The following is an 11,673-nucleotide window of genomic DNA, read 5'->3' on the forward strand; positions in this document are numbered from 1 at the left end:
CTTCAGGTTTTATTTTAAAAAATTAAAATAAAACAGATTTAAGTATTCATTTCATGCATAAAGTTTGTTACATGGACATGACAGTTAGACATGAACATGGTCCATCTTACTCATGTGAGAAACATCACAATCCATCACAGTTCACATAATACTGCTTGTAAATAAATAAACGTGAACTTGGCTTTGAGCGTGGTTTGGGTGAAGAGTCATTAGGTGATCAGTTTGTGCAAGTTTGATTAAAATGTGACTGATACTCTAGGTGAAGTAGTGATTTTTTGTGAACTGTGGACATCTGGACAACAGAACCTTTACCATGGCAGGAGCTTAGTCTTTCAACAGGATGAGCTAAAACTGCTGCATTAAAATTCACAGCATGGACATCAGTGTGTGAATATAAAGTATAAAAGACCTCAAACTCTGGTATTTGTCATGGTCAGAGTATTCTCTGAATGTTCCAAGAACCAGTAAACACAAAATATAAAAAGTTTGAATTGTCCCTCATCTTCCAAGGTGAAGTTAACATTCCCTCTTGACATCTGATTTCCCTGCAGCCCTGACCGTTTCCTTTTGGCTGGTTAAACCTTTAAAATTGTGCATTGATATCAGTGTAGCAATGTAAGGAACATACAGGAAGGACTAAGTAGATACAATTTTCCTATGAAAAACATTGGGCCGCACTCAGTATGTGTATAGAAACATTCTTATCTAGTGCAAAAAAAAAACAACAACAAGTGCACACACAAAAATACAGAAAACCTGTACAAATGTAGTTCTTACCACTGTGTGTTTGTTAGTGAATCTGAATCATCCAGATACTGCCATGCCTCTACTTCTCTTTGCAAATAAACAAGTTTACCTCAAGGTGAAGTGAAGAAAGTGAAACTCTTAATACTAATAGTAATCATCAATAGTAACTATAATCAGTCTTAGTACCATTATTATTATTATTGCTGTTGTTGTTTCAGTTTCAATTTTCTTTCTATAGCACATTTAAAAGACTCAGGTACATCAAAGTGCTTCACAGACGAGCTGCATTTGCAGGGTTACAGCAGTGAAGGAGCAGGAAAATACAGTTATAAGACTGTGACGTGACAACAAACATGGTTGTAGTTACCATTTGATCATTAATTACATTTCCAAAATACCATGTGCCAAATGATTCTTAGAATTACAATAAAGGCAAGGCAAGGCAAGGCAAGTTTATTTGTATAGCACAATTCAACAACAAGGTGATTCAAAGTGCTTTACAGAGACATTAGAAACAAGAACAAATAAAAAGCATGATTTAAAATTGAATAAAACAAGCAAATAAACTAACTAACTAATTAACAAACAAACAAACAAACAAACAAACAAAACAGTATATAAAATCAAAACAGATAAAATCAGAACAGTAGATAAAATCAGTAGTTAAATGTAAGTTTTGAAAATAAAAATAAAAAAAAAGTTCTGAAAATGGCCTTAAGGCTCTTGTGTTTCCTGGGTGGCACACGTCTGCAACATTGTGTTGAAGTCTTGTGGTGTAATAAGGGACCAGCACTTTATCCTCTGAAGAACAGTGTTGACAAGTTTGCCCAACTGGTCGATATGTGTGTGGCTTTTCTTAACCCCCCTTTTTTTAACTGCATCTCTTGGGGTTGTTTTGTAGTATGAGGCATCATGTCTGTTGTTACAAACTGGGCATTAGTACAGTTGCAGTGACAGCTTGGTTCACATTGTTGGAATGAGTCTGTTCATAGTTTTTGAACAGAACTTCTGCGTACATACAGTGGTATGAAAAAGTGTTTCAGATCATTAAACAAATTTAAATATTAGACAAAGATAACAAAAGTAAACACAAAATGCAATTTCTCAATCAAAGTGTTTATTATTTATGTTAAGGGATTTCACTTACTTGGTAACTCAACGATCCAGCGTTGACTGAAGCTCAGTCAAACAGTTAAGTAGTGGCCAATCTAGACGGAAGACAGGTGTGGCAGCTTCAACACGGGAAACACCTTTTGGCCTGATGACGCCCATAAACTGGCACACACACACACACACACACACACACACACACACACACACACACACACACACACACACACACACACTTAAAGGAGGAAGCAGGGGACTGGGAGGGGAGACAAAACAAAACACATAGAAAAACATACATACAGGCAGGTCGACTGACAGAGACTTCCAGAGCATCACGATTTAGGAGGGAAAATCCAAACCTACATCATATATAGAGAAAATACCGTAAAATGAATATTTTAGAAAGAGGGACTGAGAGATCGACAGAGAGAGAGAGAGATAAATCCCTTTTGCAGCACTTATGTTACAGTAAGACAGCTACTAGACCAGTTCTAGGTTTGCAGCTAAGAAGGTCACACTTAACGCAACTTTGTTCCAAATTACAAACCTAGGCTATTCTTTAAGCTTTACTTCTTGATTTAGGAATCAGATTTAATCTAAAACCCTTCAGTTTCAGATTCTACTTATTTAAGAGAATCTAAGACTGATCTGTTTTTGCAGGGCTGATAAAGCCAATGTAGTGCTATGAGCTCATTTAACTTGTGCTCAGTAGTAATCCCTCTGAGCAGTTTGTGTCTTTCATTGCATGAGAAATAAACTGTTATCAAAACCCAATTTGGTGCATTGACCCTTTAACACAGAGTTCCTATAGAGCCGGGGTCGGCAACCCTAGGCACGCGTGCCACAGCTGGCACGCGAAGGGTTAACTGATGGCACGACCACAGCTGGTGATAGGTTTGTAGCATAAACCTATTCGCTGGAACGTTAAGACAATATAATTACACTGCTAAGCAAGACACAAATAGGCAAAGTTCTTCATGTTACTCGTGCACGGGAGAGAACCGGACAACCGCTTGACTCCAGTTGGTCTCGTCCGTTCTCCCATACACTGTCCTTTTATTGAGGTTACATGAATATGCATAGGTTCATTAACATACGACGTCTACATACAAACAAAGAGTACCTTGCCTGTGTGTGTGTGTGTGTGTGTGTGTGTGTGTGTGTGTGGGGACTGCTGATCAAAGGGTCAAACATCCTTGGTCAGGAAGAGGGTAGCCTCCCCCTCACCCTAGATGGTTCATCCTAGATAACACGGTGAGGAAGTCCTGCAGTTCATCTAAACAAAAAGCACTTAGACTAGAACAAACGCAACTGCGTTAATCCTACCATAAAATAATAAAACACGGTATGACCTCTCATGCTCCCAAAGTGCTGTCTAATACACACAAAGTTTGCAGACTATCAAGGATCAAAACCTCTACCAATCTACAACTAATTACAAAACTCTAAGCATATATAAGTAAATATTTCTAAGCATAAATGACAATCAACAATACAAATCTAACATTTCCCCCCTTTTTGACCTTTATGCCTGAAAAGTTCCCAGGTATGAATACGTCATGTCTGACAGTTTCAATGCAAACCTTTTTATACTCAGCATATGTCAAATCACCCTAAATTACTGAAAGGTACACAGTTTAATAAATGTATTAGCAGTTACCCCATTCATTGAGCTCATCTCATGGCAAACTGCATCTTACGAGCAACCAAAGAAATTGTTAATTTAATAGTGAAACTAAAAAAGTAACATTCTCAAAAACATCTCAACTTGGTGGTGCTTCCTCCGGGTGTGCACATCACATGTCTTTCTGCAGAGTGGTTTAAGCTCTGCAGGGCGTCATGAATGTCTCTTCCAGTTGTTTCCATCACTGTCCATAGGACCAGAGTCCAAATGTATGTAGAATAGACATTCAAACATACTAGTTGGTTTTGTGGTTCGTCAACATGGGTCTCAGCTATTTCCAAGCTGCAGACCTCTCAGCATTCTAGTTTTATGGCCTCTTACCAGCCCCCATCACCTGACTTCAGACCTTCGTCTTGTGAGGGGGATATTTATGACTCCTTAATTGTCCACGCTCTGCAGAAAAAGCTCTCTGTGGAAAGGGTGCTGGGTTCCGTCATCTTACTGCTGTTATGATCCCAGCAGCCTTCAGAGTGTCATCGTATGCACAGTATAGTGGCACAGCATTAGGTGATGTTCATAGGAAACTGCTGTCATCACCACCATAGCTTCTGGTTCCTGTGCTTTCACAGAATCATGATGTCATCCTCGAACTCCTTCTGCGCTGTCGATGGAGCTTGGCACGCTCCCCTCATCCCACGAGTTTTCATGTTCCAACGCTGCTGAAGGTTTAAGGCAGAGCACGTCGTACACCTTAGTCGTCTTCCTCAGCGTCAATATTGAATCTTTCATTTTATTTAAAATCTTGCTGTGGGAAGTCTCCTCTTGATTTCCTGGAAGCTTAGTAGCACAGCTCTCTGTGTGATGTCTGCTGTGCTGAAGATGATCTCTGATCCTCCTGAAGCCTCTCTCCCATCTTGTGTACGATCCTCTCCTCTATTTTGCAGGCAGTTTCATGGTCCTTGCTGTGGCTCCAAGGTCTGATTTCATGATGGGCCCCAATCAGCTTGATCTTTGACCTCAACCACTGCCTGGGCTGTCAGTTATGCCTGGAATGGTTCTCGCTTCTCACTGGGCCTCTGAAGATTTCTCAGGAGATTACTGCTGCACCTGTATTTCATTGCTAGGAGGAAAAACTTCTATTTGGAGAGCATGTCAACAATCATCAAACCACATTCTTTAGTTCAGTGAACTTCACTTATAGGCCATCAAAGCCTCATCTGAACATGGGTGCACCACTTGCATAGGTTTAATACCTGTAAATAAACGGTTAATCACACAAATCGCTGCAAAAATTATATAAAACAAAATTTAATGTTAATTCCAAAATTTAATGTTAATTCATTGTTTCATATTAATCCTGGATCCCCCATCTTGACACATGGACACTCCCATGAGTCAACTCATCAAAATCAGATTCCCGTCTCAAAGAAAAAGATTAGCTAGATCATATCCCAGGTAACATCAGGGCATCTCCTCCTCTGGAGCAGCACCACCCTGGACCTATAACCCTGCAATAAAAATGTTAGTGTGCTTTGCATATTAAGTTTGCTTAACACCTGGCTCTCCCAGGAGCCTGCATACACACCATCATGGCCTGGAAAACAAAATCTGGAAGTAAAATCAAACTTCATACCTGTAAACAATTGTATCATAAGGACAAGAAGCATTCAACATCAGCAAGACAAGTGTCATGTGCAGGTTTTCTCAAATCAGTAAACTACAATTATTTTCATAAGTCGCCTCAGACATGGATCATCCCATGTACTCAGGCAACATTAATGTAATCGGTGACGGCTCTTAAGCAAAGTCACTCCACTTATATATTACTATGGGCTCAAAAGTGGCCAGCTAATGAGCCCATATCAAACTATCCCAGAAACACTGTATCTCTTATTAATTTCACTCATGTCACTTGTCCGGTTCAGCTGAATCTTCCACAGCATTCTCAAAGAAACTAACATTAGCAATACACATTGACTGTAGTCAGACAGAGGTCAGACACAGGTCAACAGGTTCCAGAGGTGCCATAAAAACACCATAAAGTCAACCCTAGCTGTGGAAAGAAGTAACACCAGTTCTCAACACAGGAAATTTCACACAGGTTATTCACATTATCAAAGTAACCTTCACATTTTCCCATCAACACAATGCAACAGCATCACCACTCATAACCTGTAAACACAGTTTTCCTCACACATAAACCCAGAAATCCTGTAGTAGGAAAAAACATCAACCAGTTGTCCTGGTATAAATCGCATCATCAATTCACATGAAGAACTGGCATGCTGTAAGAAAAGAAAATGCAAATATTAGCGCTTGCGCAGGCGTATGCATACTTTGTCACAGATATCTCTGTGAGCAACTCAAGCCTATGAATAACACACCTGATAAATGCACAGACACAGAAAATGGCATTTAAAAGGTTAAATCATCATGCAACCTCGAGTGTTGCTGTCATCTTTCTGCTCCTGTAAAAGGAAACACATGGGTTCATCTGTACCTTTGTCAGGTGGGGGTTAGCTTCACACAATCATGTTCAGTCAGTCAGTCAGATATTTTAAAATTCTTAGTCATTCACTCAGTGGTTCCTTCTTTTGCTAATTGTGGAAATTATCATCGCATTCGTTTCCACGCTCAGCAAAACGACGTTATTTCAAAAAGAAAAATAATTTAGACTGGATTTCCTCGTTGAATCCTTTTTGGGGGGGACTCTCATTTCCTAATTGTCCCAAATAAGTGGCTTTCCCCTGAACCCATTTTAAATGTGGAGAAACTCACTTGCAACAATTTTCTTGACGACGTGTAACGCTTTTAATTCCCGACTTGCAGATCTGCTCAAAGAAAAGAAATTCACAAGCAAAAATCAGTGCTTGTTCAAAAATGAAAAATAAAAAATAACAGAGATTATCAAACCAAACTCTCAGTGCACTGTGAAAGTATCAAAATAAAAAGGCCTTGTTAAGTCATGACACAAGCTCCTCATCTCAGGAGGGTAAATCATACCATTAGCATGGTTTATCATACCATCATACTAATCGGCAGGCTCAACTTCACAACAAAAGAAAAATCATCAGCTAGATTCACTCCAAATCAACCATCAGCTGCACAACACACAACATAATCCTAATGTCTTATTAGCTATGAGTTTAATTACCAGGTCTGTGCTCTTCACTCATTTAGGCCACAGATCTATTTTATTCAGTTTTCCTTTTTTCCCTTCATCATAAAACATGTGACATGCTGTCATGCACTTCACAAAAGAAGTTTGTTCTGACGTATTCAGAGTTGTGTATCTAAATACAGGATTCACTCGCACATCAAAGCAGGAAACTCAGTGTTTTAGAGTCTCCACTCAACACACAACAAACTCCAACACATCTCATTCACTCGTGCTAGAATTCAGTCACCTTTCATTAATCTAAAACCGATCACTAATTTGCATATCAGCTATTAACCCACTAAGTTGACAGGACGACAGAAAAGCATGTTCAAAATAGTATCACAAAAGACAATTTCCCTCATACAGTAAATTACATGTGCTGCCTCAATCAAGCAGGAAGCTTCTCCCAATTTACCATTTTAACAACTAAATTTATTGTCTGATCACTGGTTGGTCAAACCAGGATCTTTTTTCCCACAAAAGTTAAACTGTTGTCCTGCAACCTGGAGAGTCAATTTTTTGCATTGGATAAATTCAGTATTTAATAACAAGTGTCTGCTAAATTGACGCTATTTTAACACTGATGAAAGATAACAAGCTAATTTTCATTACATGTGTTTGTGTTATTAGGCAGGTCTAATGCATGTCTGTGGAGCTGCATCTCCAGCAGAGCATGTTCTTAAAGCTGCCTTTCCTACACACTTCTCTGCTATTATTTAATCATTTCTTAACTAATGTGCTATGAGTCTTCATGAGTCATTTTGTGTTTGGAATTGTTAGTAGGGTTAATGCATGTTCTGCTTGTGTGTGTGTGATTTTGTATATGTTTCTATTTTCGCAATGTTTCAGACTCCGTCTCCATTTTCCAACTTAAGCAGTCAGTTTTGTTTTTCCCCAGGTTTGCTAACCCAAATTTTGATTTCCCACATTAAATAATTCCTATGTGTTCTCACCTAGTCTTCTCACTCTGTTGTCCTCTCCCACTTCAACAGTCCAACAGCCGGCAGTTCTCCTTCAGCTTTGTCCTGTGTCCCACTGTCTCTTCTTGCCATTTTACTCCACAGGTGGCAAATGTCAAACTCCAACTGTTCAGTTCTCCTCAAACGTTTTCTTCACATGCACAGTGAAGTCACAGCCACTCTCACTATTGTCCTCTGATGCGGTTGACTTCGTGCTAGTGGCCGAAGTGCTGCTGCTGCTGCCTTCCTGGGCGACTTCTTAGCAGCTGCTGCCGGTTTCTTGGCTTTGGCCGCGGCAGGCGTCTTAGCTTTGGTCTCAGTAACCCTGTTCATCTTGAAGGATCCGGAGGCCCCGGTGCCCTTGGTCTGCACCAGGGTGCCCTTCGCCACTAGACTCTTGATGGCGGTCTTGACACGGGCCTTGTTCTTGTCCACATCGTAGCCTCCGGCAGCCAGAGCCTTCTTGAGAGCGGCCACGGCTTTCACAATCAGCTCGCCCACGCTGAGGCCGACCTTCTTGGGCTTGGAAGTCATAGTCTTCTTCTTCTTGGCCTGAACCTCGGCGCAGGGCGTGTTTATGATGGAGCCTTTCCCACCACAGCGCTGGCACGTTGAACGCATCATGAAGGGTCCATTTCTTTCATGTCGCTAGCCAGCATGCTAGCTGCATGTGTCTTGCCCGAGTCACTCAGTCCTTTTTGAGCATTTCAACATGCTGCCACCGCCATCTTGCTCGCCCCTCCGTGGAATTCATCCAATCAGACAGGAAGATGGGTTTGCTTTCTTCTGCTGCTGTTTATCCACATTGCTGCTGCTTTGCTGGGACTTTTTGTGCTCAGGACTTGCTGCTGTCTCTTTATCATGGAGCTGCATTCCTTATCTTCAGGGAGGAGTGAGCTCGCTTGTGAGGTTGAGAAACACATGGCACTGTAAATAAGTCAGCCAGAAACTTGGCCTGCATGTTTCCAATGATGTTAAACTATAACTTTCTTCCGACCGCTGCATGTGGAAAATTGATTCAGGTCTGCTTTTCACCTGAAAGTGACAAACTAAGACATTTCATTATTATCATCACTGCTTAATCAACACACATCTCTCTCTCTCTCTGTGTTTTTGTGAACAGTCTTTTCTTAAAAGCAGAAAATGAAATTGTAGTTGTTTTTGGCTGATCAACACAAAACCTTTTTCCTATGATTTTTCTTTTTCACTCTTTTTTTTCTTTTTTTTTCGTTACAATAGCTGGTGACCTGCAGAATCACCGCTCTCACTCACAATCAAAGGCAATTACTCTTGCACAGTGCACAAAAACACTGTGATGTCAGACACATTCACACTCACTTCGTCATCTGCAAAAATAAATCACATGGCTGATGATATGTGCCATGGTGATCCGTAAATATGATCACCAGTTTATTTAACTATTTTTCAACCCAACAAACAAATAATCAAAAACATGATGCTGATGTTATGAACACTCTACACACAAGTCAAGATGCAGGAAAACTGCTCATGGAAACGTTGCACACTCCAGTTATCACAGTTATCATAGCGCTGTTTCCCTCTCTTAGAGTAGTTCTCAGACAGCTCTCGATCTGATAATGTGTAGCCTGCTCATCAGCTCAGAAGAAAAAAAAAAAACTGCAACGCAACATCACACAGTAGTTGCTCTGCCCACAGTGGCAAAGTCTTACACTTTCATATTCAACTCAGCTTCTCCATCATGTACTTTTAGATGTTTCATACAGGGTTCAGCATATTAGTTGTTTTCACAGGTGTGCTCTACATCCCAACAATGGTTCATAATAAGACGAAAGTCTTCCACACAGGTCAAGTGCCTCTATGCACTTCATTAGTTGAAATATTTACCTATATCACTTCACCTCACATGTCATCGTACTGAATTTAAGCAACCACAAGCGTAATGTAGATGACTTTTAACAACTATCCACCTCAATTACGTCTATGGTCTGGCACACAGGCTGAAGAGTTAACGTTTTGTGTCAGCAAGGGGTGGGGGAACAGCCACCCACCAGAGCATAGCTGCTGATGTGGGCTGGCCTTCTCCACACGCTCTTCAAGGCTGGTGTGTTTTCTGAAAACTTCTAACGTTTTAATCTCTTCCATTTTTAAGCCTGCGATTAACCGCACGGCTCAGGTCCGCGTGAAACCCGCGTGACCGCGCTCGCGTGAACCCGCGCAGCTGTGGAGCCGTCGCTCCCTCTCTTTTTTACATAAATACTTTGTGCTGCCAGGAGCAAAGTCCAGCACAAACGTCTGTCTCCCTCCGACTCACTCTTGGTTGCTTAGAAACCCATGATAACAACAACAGTCGGTGTCACAGACCACATGTTCTGCTCCGCACACACTCACACAACAACAACAACAACGACGACGACAACAAAAACAACACAAAATAGGCCTATCGTCCAGCACAATCTGGACCCCGCGGAACTTCTCAACGCCCCACAAAGCGGCGGAGAACTCACCTCTAGCCACACAAAGTAGCGAGGAACCTCTTGCTCCACAAAGTAGCAAGGAACCCGGGTATCGCTACACAAAGTAGCGAACTTCTCAACGCCTCACACAGTGGCGGAGACTGCACAACGACACGGTTATAGAGTCGGCCTCTTCTCAACGCCTCACACAGTGGCGGAGACTGCACAACGACACGGTTATAGAGTCGGCCTCTTTAAACTTACTTGGCGTTGCTTAGAGTGTAATATCAGCCCGAATCCCGCCGACCGTCATTCATCGAGGAGAGAGGACAGACCGCGAATCCACAGGAACTTCCTGGCTGACGTCAGTCTGTCAGCGTGCCTCTCCTCCCCTCGGTGAATGCGATTCCAGGGCTCCGGCATCGAAGGACCAATTAATGATAGGTTTGTAGCATAAACCTATTCGCTGGAACGTTAAGACAATATAATTACACTGCTAAGCAAGACACAAATAGGCAAAGTTCTTCATGTTACTCGTGCACGGGAGAGAACCGGACAACCGCTTGACTCCAGTTGGTCTCGTCCGTTCTCCCATACACTGTCCTTTTATTGAGGTTACATGAATATGCATAGGTTCATTAACATACGACGTCTACATACAAACAAAGAGTACCTTGCCTGTGTGTGTGTGTGTGTGTGTGTGTGTGTGTGTGTGTGTGTGTGTGTGTGTGTGTGTGTGTGTGGGGACTGCTGATCAAAGGGTCAAGGTTCATCCTAGATAACACGGTGAGGAAGTCCTGCAGTTCATCTAAACAAAAAGCACTTAGACTAGAACAAACGCAACTGCGTTAATCCTACCATAAAATAATAAAACACGGTATGACCTCTCATGCTCCCAAAGTGCTGTCTAATACACACAAAGTTTGCAGACTATCAAGGATCAAAACCTCTACCAATCTACAACTAATTACAAAACTCTAAGCATATATAAGTAAATATTTCTAAGCATAAATGACAATCAACAATACAAATCTAACAGCTGGACTGGCCATCAGGCATTTACCCCGTGGGCCGATGGTGATTTTTTGTTTTTATGGGCCGATGAATTTTATTTTATTTTATTTTTTTGTAATGGTATAAACAATGAAAGGTGGTTGATTGGCCAGATGCTGGCCGTTGTGTAAAAATAACTCAGTTGTTTTGTGGTGGCTATGGCGGAGCTTCCACAGAGGCCAGCAGGTGGATGAGGGAAAGGGGAGGCAGGAGGAGGAGAGGCCCGAGGCATTCATAAGGTTAGTTAGTAGAGTTGCCAACCGTCCCGTAAAAAGACAGAATCGTCCCGTACTCAGAGAAAATATTACGGGTTTCGTATTGAGCTGAAAAGGAGCACAGTTTGTCCCGTACTTCAGCTAGAATGGAAGAAGACACAAAGCTGTATTTATTCTGTGTCTTTATGCTGCAGCTGCTTCTTCTTCTCTCATTCTCTCCCCCTCCCTCTCCTGTTGCTACTTCAATCATAAAACTGATCAATGATCAGCTGATCGGCTTTTCTGTCACAAGTCCCGTCTCTCTCGTTTGTTTATCTCCCACTTTGCGCCAGAAACAGGAAACCGCAGGATGTCGCGCTAAACAACAGCA

The 11,673-nt window shown here is 41.6% G+C and overlaps 1 pseudogene across 1 annotated transcript; it reads right to left on the reverse strand.

Moving 5' to 3' along the window:
- Nucleotides 1–1,178: 1,178 nt before the first annotated feature.
- On the reverse strand, nt 1,179–10,795 carry LOC145432178 (histone H1 pseudogene; annotated as a pseudogene). Its single transcript, XR_013912457.1, has 2 exons — nt 1,895–10,795; nt 1,179–1,663 (listed from the first exon to the last, which is right to left on the reverse strand). The product of XR_013912457.1 is annotated as a histone H1 pseudogene (transcript).
- Nucleotides 10,796–11,673: the final 878 nt, after the last annotated feature.

Source organism: Astatotilapia calliptera, chromosome 12, assembly GCF_964374335.1.
Source record: "Astatotilapia calliptera chromosome 12, fAstCal68.1, whole genome shotgun sequence".
NCBI classification, from domain to species: Eukaryota; Metazoa; Chordata; class Actinopteri; order Cichliformes; family Cichlidae; genus Astatotilapia; species Astatotilapia calliptera.